The sequence below is a fragment of the Trichoplusia ni genome, chromosome 14, assembly GCF_003590095.1.
Source record: "Trichoplusia ni isolate ovarian cell line Hi5 chromosome 14, tn1, whole genome shotgun sequence".
Lineage (NCBI taxonomy): Eukaryota > Metazoa > Arthropoda > Insecta > Lepidoptera > Noctuidae > Trichoplusia > Trichoplusia ni.
The window spans coordinates 6,314,718-6,332,664 of record NC_039491.1 but is presented as its reverse complement, the minus strand read 5'-3'; the positions used below and the strand labels follow the sequence as shown (position 1 = coordinate 6,332,664).

The 17,947-nt window shown below is 33.9% G+C and overlaps 1 protein-coding gene across 2 annotated transcripts in view; it reads left to right on the top strand.

Annotated features, from left to right (window-relative positions):
• Window positions 1-240: 240 nt before the first annotated feature.
• Window positions 241-17,947, top strand: part of LOC113500497 — a 42,493-nt gene continuing 24,786 nt past the window's right edge. For both annotated transcript variants that reach the window (XM_026881320.1, XM_026881321.1), the window contains exon 1: window positions 241-363. The gene's annotated coding sequence lies outside the window, so the exon portion shown is untranslated. The remainder of the gene's footprint in view (window positions 364-17,947) is intronic.

Genomic DNA, 17,947 nt, shown 5'->3' with positions numbered 1-17,947 from the left:
GGTAGGTAGATAATTCAAAAGGAAAGAATAAAATAATGAAAACCCATAAGCTTTTATATCACAAAAACATGTCATTTACCCCTAGAGAAATTACTGTAGCAATAAGTTTATGTCGCGTTCCTCTCAGCTGAGCGCAAGCTTTATTCGTATATAATGTTACAATTAAGTTGGAGACAAAGGAGAGCATGTCGGCGCGGATGGCGCGTGGCGTGTTGGCGGGCTGGCGGCAGCGTGTGCGGGTCGGCGCGGGCGGGGGCTCAGCGGCCGTGCGCACGCAGCCTGGGCCCGGCCGCGAGCAACAGTCTGCTCGCGTGAGCCGCGGCTCGCGACTCGCCAGACCACGCCGCGATATCATGCCCCATGGTAAGCACTAACTATTACCATCACCCCCGCGACACATCCCACGACTCATACCAACCCCCCACACTTCATAAACTCTGATAAATCTAACTTTCGTCACACTTTTCAGTGATGATTCCTCTGATGTTTTCATTATTTATTTACGCTGTAACCGTACGGAATGGACGATAATTTCAAAAAATTTAATATACAAAAAATGTGTGGTTCAACACAGTCTTTTTGTTTGTGTTACCGTGGGTGTATTACGGCAACTCAAATGTTGTTTTAATTAGTTGTTACGAAAAAAGCGTAGGCGTCCAGTAGCTAGAATAAAATTGGGAGTAAAAGGCTTATTGTAGTAGTTTAGATAAATTTATTATCTTAATAAACGTGTGCTTAATGGATCGGTGTAAAAACAATGAAGAAAATGTGCGAAGTAATTTGAGTGTGATATAAAAAGTAAGTTTGCAGATACATTCGGTGAGTACAGTTGCATTACAAGTAGATTAGTTACTCCAAAAACATACATGAGACTGATGAGACAGGTTTTCTGTACCTACACTGAACATCAAAACCTTGTTCTCAGTATTGTATACAAGAATTATCACTGGAACAATTTTAAAGAAGAAAAAGTACCAACAAGAGCGCAAAAGGCGCCTGTAATGTTTCTTAAATTTTATTTATTTAAGTACGGACCAACCATCTAACATAAAAACATATGAAAGGTATAAACATACACTAAAGTTTCCAACCACTATTGCACCTATTTAATCAGTACAACCCGCGAACAAAATTAATGTCAATGAGTTTGTAACGAGTTCCACGTTCCACGAAGACCAAGTGATCCCACCTCTTTTCATTAACGAGATAACAAAGAGATTTTATTAATAAGGGTGTCGGTAAGTCAGCTTCCAGTGGAAGACTGACGTTTCTAGTAGTGTTAAATTGTTATTGAAGTCATATCGGATTTACAAGAAACTTCTTTTTAACAAAACATGTCAATAAGGGTACGTCGTGGATTTCAAGGAATGCATAATGAAACAGAAGAAGTATAATAAAATTGAAACCGAAAAAATCCATTAGTAATCCATAATCCAATCCATAGTCTATTACAGTGTTTTGACAATGGAAACGAACACTTGATTTTTTAAAAAACCTTAATAGTCGCTTTTTTTTAAATCTAAGTTCAAAGTCGAGGTTCTCACTTCAAGCAGGATTTTTTCAGGCAGGCAAAACGATAATATGACTTAAGCTGCGCGGTTCCAAAATGAAGAACTGAGAAGACTCTCTAAAAAACAACATCTACCAAAACTATTTCTTTACTTTAAACCTGTAGCAAAATTCACAGCATCTGAATATCATAGAATCGTTACAATACATTCTAATTACGTATAACTAATATTATCTCGGTACGTTGTAACAGCTTCCCTCTTAATAGCACATGCTCGTTAAGATGATACATACTATTTTATGATTTGCTTAAACTTTTGGAACTTCTCTCTATACATTTTCGTAATATTCGCTAAGACCGGCTTATCGCGCCATCTAAAATAAGGATCCTGACTTTGTATAAGCAGAATATCTAGTAAGTTTAAAGTAAGAATCTTAAGTGCCTTATTTAATTAACATAACGTTGCATTTTATCACAATGTTGTTCATTTTTGATGAGATTTCTAGATTCTTTGTTGCATTGTAAACATTTAGATTGGTACTTAGTGTTAATTTAGCGTAAAGCAAAAGGCATCTTAATGCGCAGACTTTTTTATGATTAATATTATTATTTATTTAGTAAGTTCCAAATTTAATATTCAACTTCAGAAAATAGTAATTTATCACAAACCTTTCTTAGGTTTATATTTTATGTGACACTGTTACCTAATTTTGCATCTTGACAGGATCAGTAATCAGAGTAACAAGTTTTACTTTGTCTAACATAAACTTCTTGTTGTTAGGTCCCTAAATATAAGGTTTTGCGAAACCTCATTGTGCCTATTTGTCAGAAAAAGTTATTCCGTAGCTAATGAAAATAGGGATATTTATTCATGATTAAAGAGTTTCATTTTATATTATTTAATAAATTAACCGAACAAATTGGAAAATTATACAAACAAATTACAGATTTTGATCGTAAATCAAGCTGAATATATTCTTTTATAGTAAAAATTGTGTAACGACCCAGTGCCTGTAAAAGGCGTGAGTCGTCATAAAATGTATGCTACGCAATTTACTGTTGACATTATTTATATTTTTTCTTTGTTATGTCATATAAGGTTACCTCAGCTGTCATCCCATTTAGACGGAGGTTACCAAGCGACGATATTAGGACAGCAATATCACTATGGCTCAGTTATTATAATTTTTAAATGAGATAATCTCTGTTTAAGTTGGCCATGGTTTGAAAAGGTATTAATTTTTGTCAAAAAGACGACGACTACTACTCCTACATTTGATCATCAGGTAACCTCTAAACTCCAGATCTGTTTAGACGAATTTACGATTCTTTTATATAAAAAAAATGGATTTAATTACTAAGCATAAAGTTTGGTAAATGACAAGAAGCATTCAATGATCCGTCAGTAATCCCATTACAGAAGACGTTCGGAATTTTAACCAAAATAAAGAAAGATTAACGGAAAATAAGATTACTAATGGCGTTTACGTAAAACAACAAGACTAGCTGTCATTTATTTATAGCGTATCTAAACTCTATGGACTTGATCGATGGAATGTGTCTTTCTGTGTATTTCGCGTAGGTGTGATTGACCGATAGGAATATCAGTGATGTTCTTGGATAAGAGATCAAACTACCACCACTTAACGTACTAGGTATATAGTACTAGCTTTTCGCCCGCGGCTTCGCCCGCGTGGATGTCGGTTATATCGCGTTTCGAAGAGAACTCTTCAAAAGTCCGGGATAAAAACTATCCTATGTTCTTTCTCAAAGTCAACTCTATCTCTGTACCAATTTTCTTTAAAATCAGTTTAGTGGTTTAGACGTGAAAGCGTAACAGACAGACAGACAGAGTTACTTTCGCATTTATAATATTAGTAGGGATATTAAAAAGCTGTCCGATCAATGAAAGGGCTGTATAGCTTACATGATCAAGGACTTGTGATTTAAATGAAATACAAAACATATCTTTTGTATTATTGAAATTGAAAACGAATAAACCATTACTAGGTAATTACCTAAAATTGAGGTTGGCCTTGAATTCTAGAAAATTCCCTACACTAGATACACGTAGGGAATTTTCCAAATATACCTAACTATAGTTGGATGTCGTATGAAGACCTAGATTGTCGTCAATATTTTTTTAACACGTCAGGCAAGTCACTTTTATGTCCTTCAAGGATCGTACAGGGATTTTCATACATACTGTATACAACTGTAGAAGCAGGCCGGCGCATTAAACTTCGTAGAGCATTGTCTCGTTCCCAAAACTGTGACAGTCTTACTTTAAGAGGTGCTTGGTAGGCCCCAAGGTATCAAATCTTCGGTATCCAGAAGGGATGAGATGTGAATGACGTCGTTACGTCTTATCTTTGTGAGACCTAAGTAACTTAGACAAAGAACTTAATTTATAGAACGAAAGACTGTGCTCGTATACCTAACTCTTTCAGATTTATTTTAATTAAGCATTTTATTTTATACCTTTAATCAAGTATAAAGTATTCCATGAAGTACCTTAACAGCGTAATGTAGTCGCTGAGTACAAGACAAAAGGCAGTTCTTTTTGAAGTTCTAACAATAACAAAACTAATTACTAAAATTTATTTTATATTAAAGAAAATATCTAAACATGAGGACAAAACCAAACAATAAAAAGTCACATTAGTCAGCCGATAAAATGACTTGGTAAACTTAAAGTTTTATTTAAGTAAGTACACATTTTTTGATGACTCTTATATCGATCAAGAAACAATTGCAAGAACAGTCAAAGTAATCCCTGCTACATAGTTAAGCTTTATGTACTGAGAAACACGCGTCTTGAAAGCAGAATCTACTAACAAGTAAATTAGTTGGATACAGCCAATGGTAGACGCGTACACCCGCGTAAAACTTCTAAATCCAGGATAGAACTCTACAACTTCAACAAATTTTGATACAAATCCATTAAGCCTTTACATCGTGATTGACTTGCAAACATTTAAGCTTTCGAATTTATATTTCACGAAAACGTGGCACGGATTAGAACTATTTAAGACTATGTAAATTAAGGATGCAAAATTATGACTTTTATAATTTTATAAGTACTAATACTTATAAGAAAATCGAGGTAGACGATATTTGTTACTAATTTCACTATAAGCTAAAGCTTTGAAACAAATAATCTAAATCAAAAAATATCCTAGATCAATCTGTAAGTTCCTTTAGCTTAAATTGTACTGCTAAGGTGGGTCGAACACCCAAATAGATACTGCTTATTGAAGTCACATTTTCACAGACATAAGATCTCAGTCAGCTTTAAGTATACCCAAGAGAAACAAAGGAATTGCCCATCATTTGCCAAATGGCTATTAAGCTCAGAAATACCGAGGTTAATGACCGTATGACAGAATAATTCGAATTATCATTCGCATCGGAGACCTTAAACACATTATTTTTGTGAAAAATCGGACGGGTTACGAGGGTTATTTATTAGCCAATTATAAACAGTAAAATAACTGGCAAAAGCGTTAATTAGCTTAAAGGTCCCGCAGTGGAAGCCTTGGTCTTCTAATTAAGACTTATTCATTAACATGAAACAGAAACTAAGTTATTAAATCGAAAGTTACGCAAACTAAAAAGCTTATAAAGGAAATAATTATGACAAACCTTTGTATAATGTTTGCGATCTGGGAATTTTAGCTTTAAAAGTGAATAAATAAAGTACAGGCACGAGGGATGATTTTTTAACAAGCTGCATTAATTTCTTCAGGCGAGAGGATGCTTCGCAGTTTTATTCGTAATAAAAGTTGTCTGTTTTCTTCCTTTTTTAAGAGAAAGGTAATTTACAAATTCCTCATTCTAGTGAAGATACGTAGTCTCATCGTTGTAAATTTTAGAATATTCTAGAGCTGGTATTTTCACAATGTAATCTTAAAAGATATTTTTATTAAGCTAGTATATTGTTAACATGGTCACATTTAAAACAACTTGTCACTTTTCGAGGCACAAAATGAAAAACAGAGCCATTACTATTACGTTTTTACTCATTACATCACAAACAAGCATTTTCGTTCCAAAAAGAAGTGCGACGTTAAAATACATTTTTCCACCCGAACACTTTGTACGAGTGTCTAGTAGCCAAGTATCGCGAACGAAGCGTCCCAAGCGATTTGAAACTTGTTTTGTCTACAGGTGAATAAAATACGCTCTACTGTAGATACTACATACGTTGTAAAAGGAAGCTTCGCACTGGATCAGGCAACACTCTGCATGAATTTAGTCTGTTTTGAAACTCCAGTGTTTTCAGATTTTATTCGAAGTAAGATGTTAATGAGATCTTTTTTTACGTGTTGGTGGTTTAGCTGATTTTTTATGCCAATCGAGTTTGAGGCAGAATATTTTTTAAGATTTTTCTAAGAGTTATTTGATTGTCTTTTCTTTATCATACAAGAAATAGGCATACCTGCCACAATTAAGGTATGTAAAAGATCAAAGCTTTGTATAACCTTGGAAGCCAACATTTTATTAAATAAAAACTTGCATATCTGAGTGTGTAAGGATAAAATCTAAATATTTACAGTAAGGCGAGTGTAAGTGGGTATTTTTTCTGAACTTTAATGTTCAGAAAAAATACCCACTTCGGCGCAAAAGAAGGGCTTCGGGGCAAAAGAAGTCCCTTTCGAGTGGCCGTGGAGTTGTGACCGCGGCGTCGTTCCAATTCGCCTGTTCTTCACTCGAGTTGTCCTCTACGTTACCTAACAATGTGTTGTTTGTTTGTTTTATATTCAGTCTGACTCACAGGACTATCTGTCCCAAAATGCGGAAAATTAAAATATAAAGCACCCAACTTTACCATGTTAGCGTGTCTAAAATTGTTATAGTCCCTCATTTGTTATATAACTTTAGCATGAATGATGATTTGGACAATGATTTGCTAAGATTCTATGGTGATAGTTGATAATATATGTTGGGGGAAAGTCGTTTCAACAATAATTTCAAAGGTTTAACGACCCATAAATAAAGATTAGTGGCAGCGACAGTCTGTTGTTTGCAGGAAATGTGAGATTTAAGAGTGGCATCTTAATGGCACTTGAGCTTTTTTGTAGAATTGACAATGTCTGTAAACGTGTTTTGGTTTTTAAATTAGATTCGTACCAATATCAAAGTAAATAAGTAGAATCAGTTACATTGTAAAATAATATTTTTAAATCAGATACATGCTATATACATGTATCACGGTTACACGCAAGGACACTGCGATTTACACGAGTAGTGTGCGATTGTAATCAATGTAATTACAGTTATCCAGCCTTCCAATATCGCTAATGTACTATTAAAGCCAGCTAGTACATTTAGGTATTCTATTTACACAATGAAGCTTATCTTACCTGAGCGCTGTATCTCAAAGGGGACGTAGTTGAATGTTCCGATAGCGCTGCTAATAAATCAAGGCAATAGTAAGATAGTGATTATTCTGTGTTTGTTTCAAGATATTTCGGCTACGAAACTGAGAGTACAATGTCAAAGGATTGAATAATTATTTTTCGAGTTGAATAACTACTTATATAAGCAGTATAGTACACGTTACGGTAACCTTTCAATTGCTAAGTATTCAAGTAAAAAAAACAAAAGAAAATCGACCCGTAAATACCTTACTTTCAGCACCAAAACAACTTGAAAACAAAAAGAATTGGAGCCGTTTACAGTAATTTCGTGCTCGAATACAATATAATAGAATCGTATGAAAGTTTCACTCAATTTCACTCCCCCGTATTCTGTTAGCCGACGTCTGATTTTTCGGCTGTGATGGATCGTTTCGGATTAACTTTCCTCTTTATTATTGTTTCAATGGATACAAGATTTTGTTTACTTTGGCGAGATTAAGTAGCTATTCGACGTCTTATCGGAACCGACCGGGAGGACAAATTTCCCATTTCAACGAACAAGAAAAATCGTCAACATTTTTCTGGCGATACGTTGGCTGCGTAAAAAGGTTCATTCCGGGTTAAATCCCACTGAAAATACGAGTTCATGTAATATTTTGAGCTAATAAACAACAATTTCATGAGGACTGTAAAATAAGAGATTCATATTCACGGTACTGGTTTCTTTTATGGAGACACTTAGAAATTAATTTGCAAGGGATGTACAAACGCAAGTTACTTTTTTTATTGCGTATCCGTAGATCTGAGAGTACAATGGTTTACTACGAGTTTGTCTACGCCGTAGACCGTAGACGAGTGAAGTCGTAGTACTTTTTCAAATTCATCGCAGTCTACGGTATTTTATTACTTTGAAAGATATTAAATTACATAAATTGTACAATAAGGCTATTTTTATAATAATGCGGAATTTTGAAATAAACCTTTGCCTCTAAGAAATGTTTGGCTTGACCCTCATTTCTCTTCAATTCGTCTATTAATCTAGTTTAAAATTCCTTACTTCAGTATAATAGTGCAATAAAACTAAAATACTACTACATTAACATTCCTGGTAAGAAATAAATTGCTTGAACCATCTCGCTTTACATTTTTTGTATAAATTCCAGAGTAGCGGACGTCCCAAGAGTGAACCTTCCTTGCCTATTTTTTTATTCAAAATGATTTACTGTTTTATATTTGCATGTGATTTTTTGCCACCAACGTATGAATAAAGACTGAACCCGATATTAACATGTGAGGGGGCCTAAAAAATGGTTTCGTGGTGAATCATACAAAATGAGACAGTGTATTTTTTCATGGACATGAAAATTTTAAGAATGATTACATGTTCTTTCCTTTGTGCCTTTGTATTTTCAAAGCCACCTAAATTGTATAATATTTAGTACGTATTGACTAGGTTCTGCTGATGGTTGTTTATTTTAGCTATTCTTTTTCGGTACGAAGCCAAGCCACAATACATCGAACTTACATACAAAGCATTTTAATTAGACGTATTCTGAAACGCTTTAGATACTGGCTTTTTAAAAAATATTTTTCCACCATCACCATTCCTTATGTTACCTAAACGAAATACTTCTATTATTCAAGGTTCTGCCACATTTCTTTGATAGCTTTTCTTTTGGAATATTTTCTTCAGCACTTTTCACTTAAAACTTAACATCTCCTACAGTACCTAGTGTAAGAAAAACCTCATATCAATGTGTTTGGTATCAGTCGTTACGTATTCACCGGCCATAAAAGAACACGATCTTGAAAGGTCTGACTTTATAACAACTATTTTTATATCTTGTTTACGTACCATTACATTTTAGGGTGTTTGTCGTCTCCTCCGTATTTACTTGCGTCCTTTACGCACTCGTAAAACTTCTTCTCGTTGAATAAATGTTCCGAATATTAATTTGAAATTTTTGCTTTTTTCTATAACAATTCTTAATCGTTTGGGTATGCGGTGTGGGGAATAGTCGCAAATTCAAAAATACAATGAAACTGAAAGAAATTGATTCCTTTCTGAAGTTCTTGCCATAACCTCAATATCAGTAATACGTATATTTTATTTCGTTTCGACAGTTTACACCAGTTACAATTATTGCAGTAACATCGATAGTAATATTCCAATGTGCAAATTATCTACAATCAATCCCAAGTAGCTCAACCGATCCTCCGCGTTCCGCATTAACATCGAACAGCAAACACACTATTATTGAAGCAAGAAGTCTACTCCTAAACAATACTTAGTCATGTCATGTGGCTGCGGCAGTTAAGAGACAGCTTCCCTCGTAATTCTCTACTCGAGCCAGTATTATGCACTAGGCACTCTTTTACATTCACACAGGTTTCAAAAGATGTTCCTTTGTCCTACGTCAGCGTTTAGTTTCTTTACCTAGTGAATGTAAACAAAAATGTAACGTTGAACTATCTGTAAATGTAGAGAACATTTTATTGAAATGATCTTTACTAGAAGTAAGGGTTTTTGATCAAAAGTGACTGTTATTTTAGGTAAAGCAGAAGTGGTAACAAATAAAATTCAAACACCCCTGACAATAACCCACTCGCAAATCACAAAGACAGATGTGGTCATTAATATTCTCAATTAAAAAGTGGATCTGCATCCAATCAATATTCCATTTTCCCATCACCTATTTTATCATCAAACAAAGCTAAGAATTCGATTAAGTCATAAATATCTACTTGAGCGTATTTGCAAACATTCGGGTATTCTTCTCCACTTTCAAACCCCATAACTTTTAAACTGAACTGAACTGACTTTTATGTTTTGAATCGAACAACACTCGCACATAATTCACCTTTAATAAAGAACAACTGAAAATCAATCTGCCTGGGAGTTATGCTGTCACAGTCAGTCAAACGCATCAAACTTAGACACGTTAAAAATGAAATAACTTCAATAAGTTCATTATAATTTATGATGACCGTTGTATCTCTCAGTACAAAAATCAATAAAATAATTAATAATGAAACGACATGAACAATGCTTTCATCATAGTTCATTACGCTTGTTATCTTAACATGGCTCTAAAATATAAATTATTATGTAACCTGTAAATTTGTATTTTCATAACATTGTGAAGTAGTAGGCGTGTGTTTATAGCAGGCGGGTGTTGGCAATATTTATTGCCAGCGGCGTATATCACGAGTAGTGTTCGGCCGGCCGTGTTTCCGCCGACTGTGGCCGAGTTTCGAGCGGAACAGATCTCCGGGGATGCCGCATGCATTGTCATACACAGCCTCTCCGCCTATCAATTTCGTCTACTCATAAATTATAGTATATCGATGTATCGATTGAAGTGCACTCGAAATGCATCTTTATTAATAAGCGTTAAAGTGTTATCTTGCAGGTAGCAATTAAGTAGGTCGCTTTTGTTATTTAGATACGATCAGGTTTAAGTTTTAATTAATGCTGCGACTAGTTTGTTTATTGTGAATATATTTTCCGATAATGCTACTGAAGTTGGCAAACACACTCATATATTAATTAATTAACCCGCACAATTTGCGTAACAGTGTTTGTTCAATGTGTAAAAGTGTATTGGTAGGTTTACATAACGTAAAGTAAACTAAATACGTACATACCTACTTCTAAAATTAATGTTTTACGTATGCGCTCCAGTTGCGGTTGCTATGTCCTGACCTGTTTGACATCAACACCGACGCTCTCAGTCCCCATTCAGTATTAAAATGTACATTTAATGTACAAATCTCTTTTTTCATCATTCTTTATTCATGTTTAATACACAAAGTGGTGGTTTATGTTAGTATTACTCCCATGAATTTGCCATTATGATTTGGGTATGTATTTTTGATGAACGCGATGTTTTTATAAGCGTTAAATCAGTGAATCAAAGTTGTAAGATATGATGTAATGGTATTTATTTCTACTAGGCCTACATAAGGTTCTTATGAAACGTTAAATTCATACAGATATAGGTGCGCGGTTCCACAAAAGAAGCACTGGCAGCAAGCTATATGTTTGAGACGAAAGTAACAGAAAATACGTCACTAAATGTCGACGTCATTTTCAATAATTCAAAACCTAGATCAATTCAGAAGAATATTCGAAAATAATTCTACTTTTCGTTACGTATTAAAATAATAACTAGGTATATTACACCCTCATTACCGTTTACAAAGTTATATGTAAACTTATCCAAAACTGTCGGCGTAAACTGCCAGCATCATCTAAGAACTAACAACTAACAGTTTACATGATTCGCATGCGTCAACTACAGTCTCGTTAAATAATAAAAGCGGTAACATGAAATGAGCACTGCGACACTAAGGGTACCGTAAAAATAGATTGTATAAAAGCAGATTTGTACTAACAAATAGCCACCCATCATATTCAAAAACAAGTCTGTTTTGACATTTCTTATCAGGAAATGTCGACATAAAGGTTGTTAAAAAAAAGAAACGTTAATTCCATTGATAAACTTTCCAGTCATTGCTTAACCTCGATTTTCATTATTTGTTTTTTATAATCGCAACAAAAATACATTATCTACAAAAAATTCAATTGTCCAACTTTTTCGTTTCATGACAGGATGACAAACGGACGGACGGATAACAGAGCCTTGGTATTAGAGTACCTTTTGCTTTAACCCGTCGGTTACTCATCCCAATAAAACCCTCCTGCAAAAAAAAAAAGAGTTCAAATACTGTATACATATAGACGAAATAATTGATAATCGCATACATCGCTTTTCGTCGTGAATAGGACATTCAGCTGTGAGTGGTACTCCTTATGTTAATGTCATCTAATAAATGGGTACAATGAGAAGCTCCGTTCTTACAGCACATATAATCAGATAATGTGTGTAATTCACTTGTAATTAATCGTGAAGTCACGCTGGTGAGCTCATTACTCTGAGTAAGAGTCCATTTAGGTGTGCCTATGTTATACAAGTAACAGGTTGTCTTAAACGTATTGTAATGTTAAAGACGTATCTGTTAATCAATTCGTTACACAGTTGTTGTTAAATAGTATGGTCTTGTAAGTAAGTCTTGTAAGTAATATTGTTAAGTAGATAGCTTTAATCCTTGCACTATGCAAGGATTTTTTTTAAATTTATTTTTTGCCTTTTCTTTTAACACAATCCATGCGTCCAAATTGTGTTGCAATAGATCATTCGTAAATTCTTCAAAATTCGATAAATAAAATTAATGCTGCAATCGGTTTAATGAAAAAAATCAAAGGAGATTCCAGAAAATCGCAAGCTTTAATGAACTGATATAAACCTTGTCTCCTAATACGCTATGCTGTCTTCATACGACATTACCCGTTTATATTCCAAAACAACATTTAAATACATAAATATGTAAGTAACAATTTTATTTGGGTTTCTCTCGTGTTGTTGTGAAAACGGGGATGTTTACTCAATATTTTTCGCCTTTTATGGCTAAGTATAGTTGTAAAAGTTATTTGTTTTAATGATAAGTGAGTGTGTCGACTTGTTTGCGTCGTCCGTCCTTGCAATATATTACAGTTTGGAGGTAAGCAATTCAATAGCTGTGTTTATTGCTTCTAACTTTTGCATATTATGTCAGAAATATATGATGCATATGTTTGATTTGCTCCGTTGTATTGCTTTTGTTTTGCTACAATTAACGAAGATAGTTTATGAGGAGTGACTGTTTTAGTTATAGGTTACGACTGTTTTATTACTTGCCTTCTAAATAAACGATGATCTGTAACAACATGAAAATATTTTTTTCGTAATCAATCATTACGTCTTATAATGTGCAATGAAAAAACGCTCCTCAACTTTTTACTTGATTAAATTAAACATTTAAACCGCTATTACCGTTTAAGAGAATAAAACGACGTGTTTGTTTAGCAAGGGAGCCGAGGCTACGAGATTTATATCAACAACTTTTCCGGCTAAAATATCTCACTAATTTGTTTGGTTCATTTCGGGTCACGTAGTTTAAAGAAGGGGCGAATATTCTCGGGAGAAAGCTTACTCAAGTTTCAGTTACTTTAGCATGAAAATCTTGAAAGTTTCAGTGGTTCTAAGGGACGTGTCGTCAACAAGGTTTTATGTTCAGACTATTAAAGCGGACAAAGGTAAATTGGTTATTTGCCGGGATGTTTTTGATGACACAAAGTTGTAAGACCTTTGTTTTAGTTTGTGTTGGTTATCTTAAAATACTTCAACACAAAATATTGTTCATTCGTTATTAAATGTTCTATATGATAGATGGAAAAACTACCACCAATCATAGAGTTTTATGGCAATGCGATATCGAGAAAAAATAAAAAATCTTTTGTAAATACTTTCTTTGTGTTCTAGATGAGAAGTTTATATACATATTAATGATATTTACAATCTACTATTCTAGATCAAATATTCATGAACCATAAACGAATAAATAAAGTTAACTACGTTTAATAATAGCCTAATCTTGTACACTCATGTTGTTCCGAAGCTAGACAGTTTAATAAATCTGACGAGTTTTTGATCGTATGAGGAGAAAGTTACACAAACTGTATAAGCTTCAACAAAACTTCTTTTGTTAAAACTTTGTAAAGAATTTGTGAAGGAGTCTCTGGACGTTATTCAATTTTAATGGGAGTCTATGCGCTGTACCGATACTGAAAACTTTGGCGTTGAAAATGTCTTGATTTTGGATGGGGCGGCGCTTCTTTTAAGAATTAGAAACAAGCACTTTCAAATATCAACCTATCTTCAATATGCAGGCTTTAGTGACGTTATATAAGAAACAAAATTTTGGTATACAGTCTCTTCAAGGCATTTAAAATATTACCACAAACGTGTGGTAATACCACGATGCGTGTCGACCTACGTTCGGACTTTTGAGGTACCCACATATGTCTCCCCACTTGATCTCAATGAACGCAAAATGCAAACACAAACACAAACTCACACAAATATAAAATATATTAATATATTTAGACACCATAGAACACACATTCACGCGTCATGCTGCGTGGCGGTAAATCACCTAATAAAAAGCTTCCACAACGATTAAACTGCATAAAATAATCACGTTAATTTTCTTTTTGTATGATACATAAAGCTGTTCTTGCCTTGCATCAAATGTGTTTTTCATTCCGATTCTAGATTACTCAAAGACTGTATCTTATTGTTTTCGTAGTTATGAGAGAAGCTACTACAAAGTAAAATCATTTTCCTATGACACGTTATGTCACACAACATACATACAATTCAACATGCAGTGTTCCGCGTTCGATTGTATTTATTTTTCCTTTTAGAGCTACAGAAAATCCCGCAAAGGAAAAAGTAGCGCTCTGCTATACGCCTTTGCATGCCTGTAAGATAAATATTTCAGTACACAGTATACACGTGAGATGAAATTGTTTCAAAAAGAATTTATAAGTTTTGTTATTTGAATACTCTGCTACAAGGCTAGGTAGTCTAGATTTACATTTAGCTTGCGAAATAATGGTCTTTTTGGGGATTTACTTAAGGAAAATGTGTATTTAATCCTTGCGCGGGAATTTAATATTTTGGAATTCATTCGAAGACAACTTAATAAGCATATAAGTTAACATTAGAGACAAGTGGAGTTAGTGGAGACAAGGAAGAAGGTATTTCCAAAAGTTGTTTAGGAGACTAAGCTACACCAAACGGCATTAACAGTTATCGAAATGGTTACATAATCCACTTCTTATAATAACTGACTTACAATGGACGCGTTGAAGACCCTCTGCCTCCTTTCTTCATAATAAAACCTTTTAACACACACATCTTACTCCTGACCTCTTTAAACACAATCAATTTTGATATTCGAATTTTCTCAGAAATTAAATTATTTTATAGAACGTCTTCGACAAAGTGTCCTTTTGGGTCCGCTCTGCAAATGCAAACGAGATTAAACGGGGTTGGAGTTCGTCTTGCAAAATTAAATGATCTGATAGTCTGATAACGATTAAATGTAAAAAGGCAAAAGATGAAAGCTTTGTCTCGGAAGTCATTTTCCTTTTACCCTTCATCGATTATTTTCGCAAAAGAAGTAAAATATTCATTCGTTTGTTGTAAGGTTTTTCGCAACATTGTCTTAAGTGGAAAGGTCATGGTTTGTTATTTGGAAAATTGATTGTAATTTTTTCATTTTAAGATGTTTTTAGAGATAGGATCTACATTATTTTTATAGAAACATCGTTATTTTGATGTCAATACAAAGCCCAACTCGTGGAATATTTATGAGTCTATATCTCAAAAATATTGAAATAGTATCATAAAGTAAAATTTGGTAGCCACCGATAACTTTTATGAGTAACTAAGATACTGAAATATATCACTATGGTAAGTGCGATGCCAAAACGGGAGAATTTATAGAGCCCAATAAAGATTTCTTTAGCAAATTGTAAATACTATTCACCTTTATAAAGAGAAATTCTTTACAATCTCAACGTTCTCATCTTGGTTCGTGAAAAATATGTCTTGAGAATTCAGAGACAATTTCGCTTTATTTTTATTTTTCTTGCATTGTCTGGAGCAATTAAGCACATAGCTGAACGAGGTCGTTTTTTTATTAAGAATCAAATCTCAGCACTCAAGTTATTTTACATCAGTATGTGTAACTTGATTTTAATTTGGTAATGTTAAAAATACCGTCTACGTTCCGTTCTTATGAGTTTCGACTTCACTTGTTTCTCGCAAAATAGATTGTTTTAACGATATAAACTTAGTTCGTCACTGGAAAACTTAATCATTAAAGAACACTTTTTTTATCTAATCGATAAATCTAGATGGTACTGTCAATCAAACCGCTGAAAGTGTTAGATTTAAAACTATTCGAATTTTATATTAATTAGAATGAGTAAATATAATATATAAAAATATAATAAAATTAAAATGTAAATAAAACAGCTGTTTTTTTGTTGGAAGCCGTCCCTATGACGTAGGTAACATAGCAATTACGTGTACGTAGGCACTCGGCCGCTCATCAAAAGAAGCCAAATAAATTTCTCGTGGATTTTTGGAAAGTGCGGCCCACATTGTCCCCTTCATATTGAAGTAAAAACAATCTTTATACGGTGTACAGAAGCTCTCATGTACATATACCTACATGATGTTCTCATTTCGTTATTATATTTCAATTAAAGAGAAAATTGTTGTTTTTTTATTATAATCGTTTATTTAAGTACTTTTATTTTATTAAAATTTGTTGTTGAAATATCTGTTACTTAAAATTCACGAATTTATGTAACTGTACCGAATTTTAATAGTTTTTACTCCAGTTCACAACAACATTGTTAATGGAAATGTGCTGTGGAATGTAAAATGAATTCCGCACGAAGTTGTATGAAACAACATCAATTTATGAAAACTACATGGTTTAACATTTTGCGGTTCGAGAAACACACTGTACAACTATGTGATTTTTGTGTTAGCTTTTGACCGTGGCTAGATAATGTTAAACAAAAATTATTTAAAATTTTAAGAAGATTAAACAGGTCCGTTTATTGAAATACAGAACTTAAATTGGAAATTTGGTCGGCCTTTGGAGTGGGGCGCAACACAGGACTCTTGCACCATGTTTTAAGTTCGGTGATATCGCCCTTGGCTTCTGCTAGAGAGCCCCAAAAACTGTAAAAAAAAACGAACATTTGTATTATTTTGTTGTATTGGTATTGGTATTTTTGTGCCGTTTGGGGTTTAATTACTAGAAAAATGGTCACGTGGTGTAATAGCTCTTTATAAAGAACTCGCTATGCGCTTAGTCGACTCCACCCGTGATCAGAGCGCTGGTCTTTTTTTCACAAAGATCTGGCTTAGCCATTTAACGTGGTTACGTTAGGTCCTAAATCTGGGATAAAGATGTATTTTTTCTTCGCTATGTAAAAAGTATTTGAGTGAATTATTTGTATTTTTCATTAGTAAAATTTTATTGATCTAACTCTTCACGTTCGCAAGACACGCGCTGAACAGAAGCCCGAGAGCCGGAGGTAGATTATCTAGTCCTAATGTGACCCCACTCCACTCACCAAGGTCCTCAAACAATTGGCCAACTCACATAGTAACTGATAATTATTATAGTGATAGCGTACAATTACGTTTCCATTTTGGCTTTTATTTACTTGATTCGAGTAATTATGATTTATTGAACAGAAAAAAGCTATATGCGTAATAATACACGTAATCGTATCGGTACGCACCCCCTAAATAAACAAATTTGGTTATATAATAGAGGCAAAAGTGTTTTTTTATCTACGTCCCATCTTTAGGACAGACAAATGATTTTAAAGTAACATGAACGTACTTCAAAATAATTAATAGATTAAAAAAAACTTAAAACCCACGTTTTTAAATGTGACTCGATTCAAATTTTATGAAAATCGGTCGAGTCGTTTTTATGGTTGTAAATTTCATTGTCATCGGGTTTGTAGCTTCAATGAAAATTTCAGCCTTATCGGGAAGTGCCTCAAAATTGAGTTGCAAAAATCCATCCGGAACGACAAACAAACAAACAAACAAACAAGAAAATTGAGTGTATAAAAAAGTGGGAACAACGTTTCATCTTAAAACGTCTAAAAATCTAGTTGCGCTGCATTTATTCAAAGGCGTATAAAATAAACACAAATCGAGTTTGCAAAACAAACGTGATAACTACAAAAAACACTTCGTTAACTGTCCAGAAATGTACCAATATTCTGCAATAACAGTATTAACAGTAACATTCAACGTTCGGTATCAAAGGCACGCTCGTTACACTGACCAACTTCGAATTCAATCGAAGTACAGCGAAACAGTTAATTCAGTTCCGTTATCAACGAACCTCACAAAGTATACGAAATCCTTTAAATTGGAACCTGAGCTCTTAACGTCGGAGTATCGGTATAAGCTCTTCTATTATGCTGCCAATAAATTACCACTGAGCTCTTGCCTGTTGTAATAATTAATGTTGGGGACTGCACTTATTTTCGCTTAAGCCTAGATTTAAGTGTAATAATGGGACCGTGCGATATTCATTATAATGCTATTATTTATATGTATATGTCTTTACTCCAACG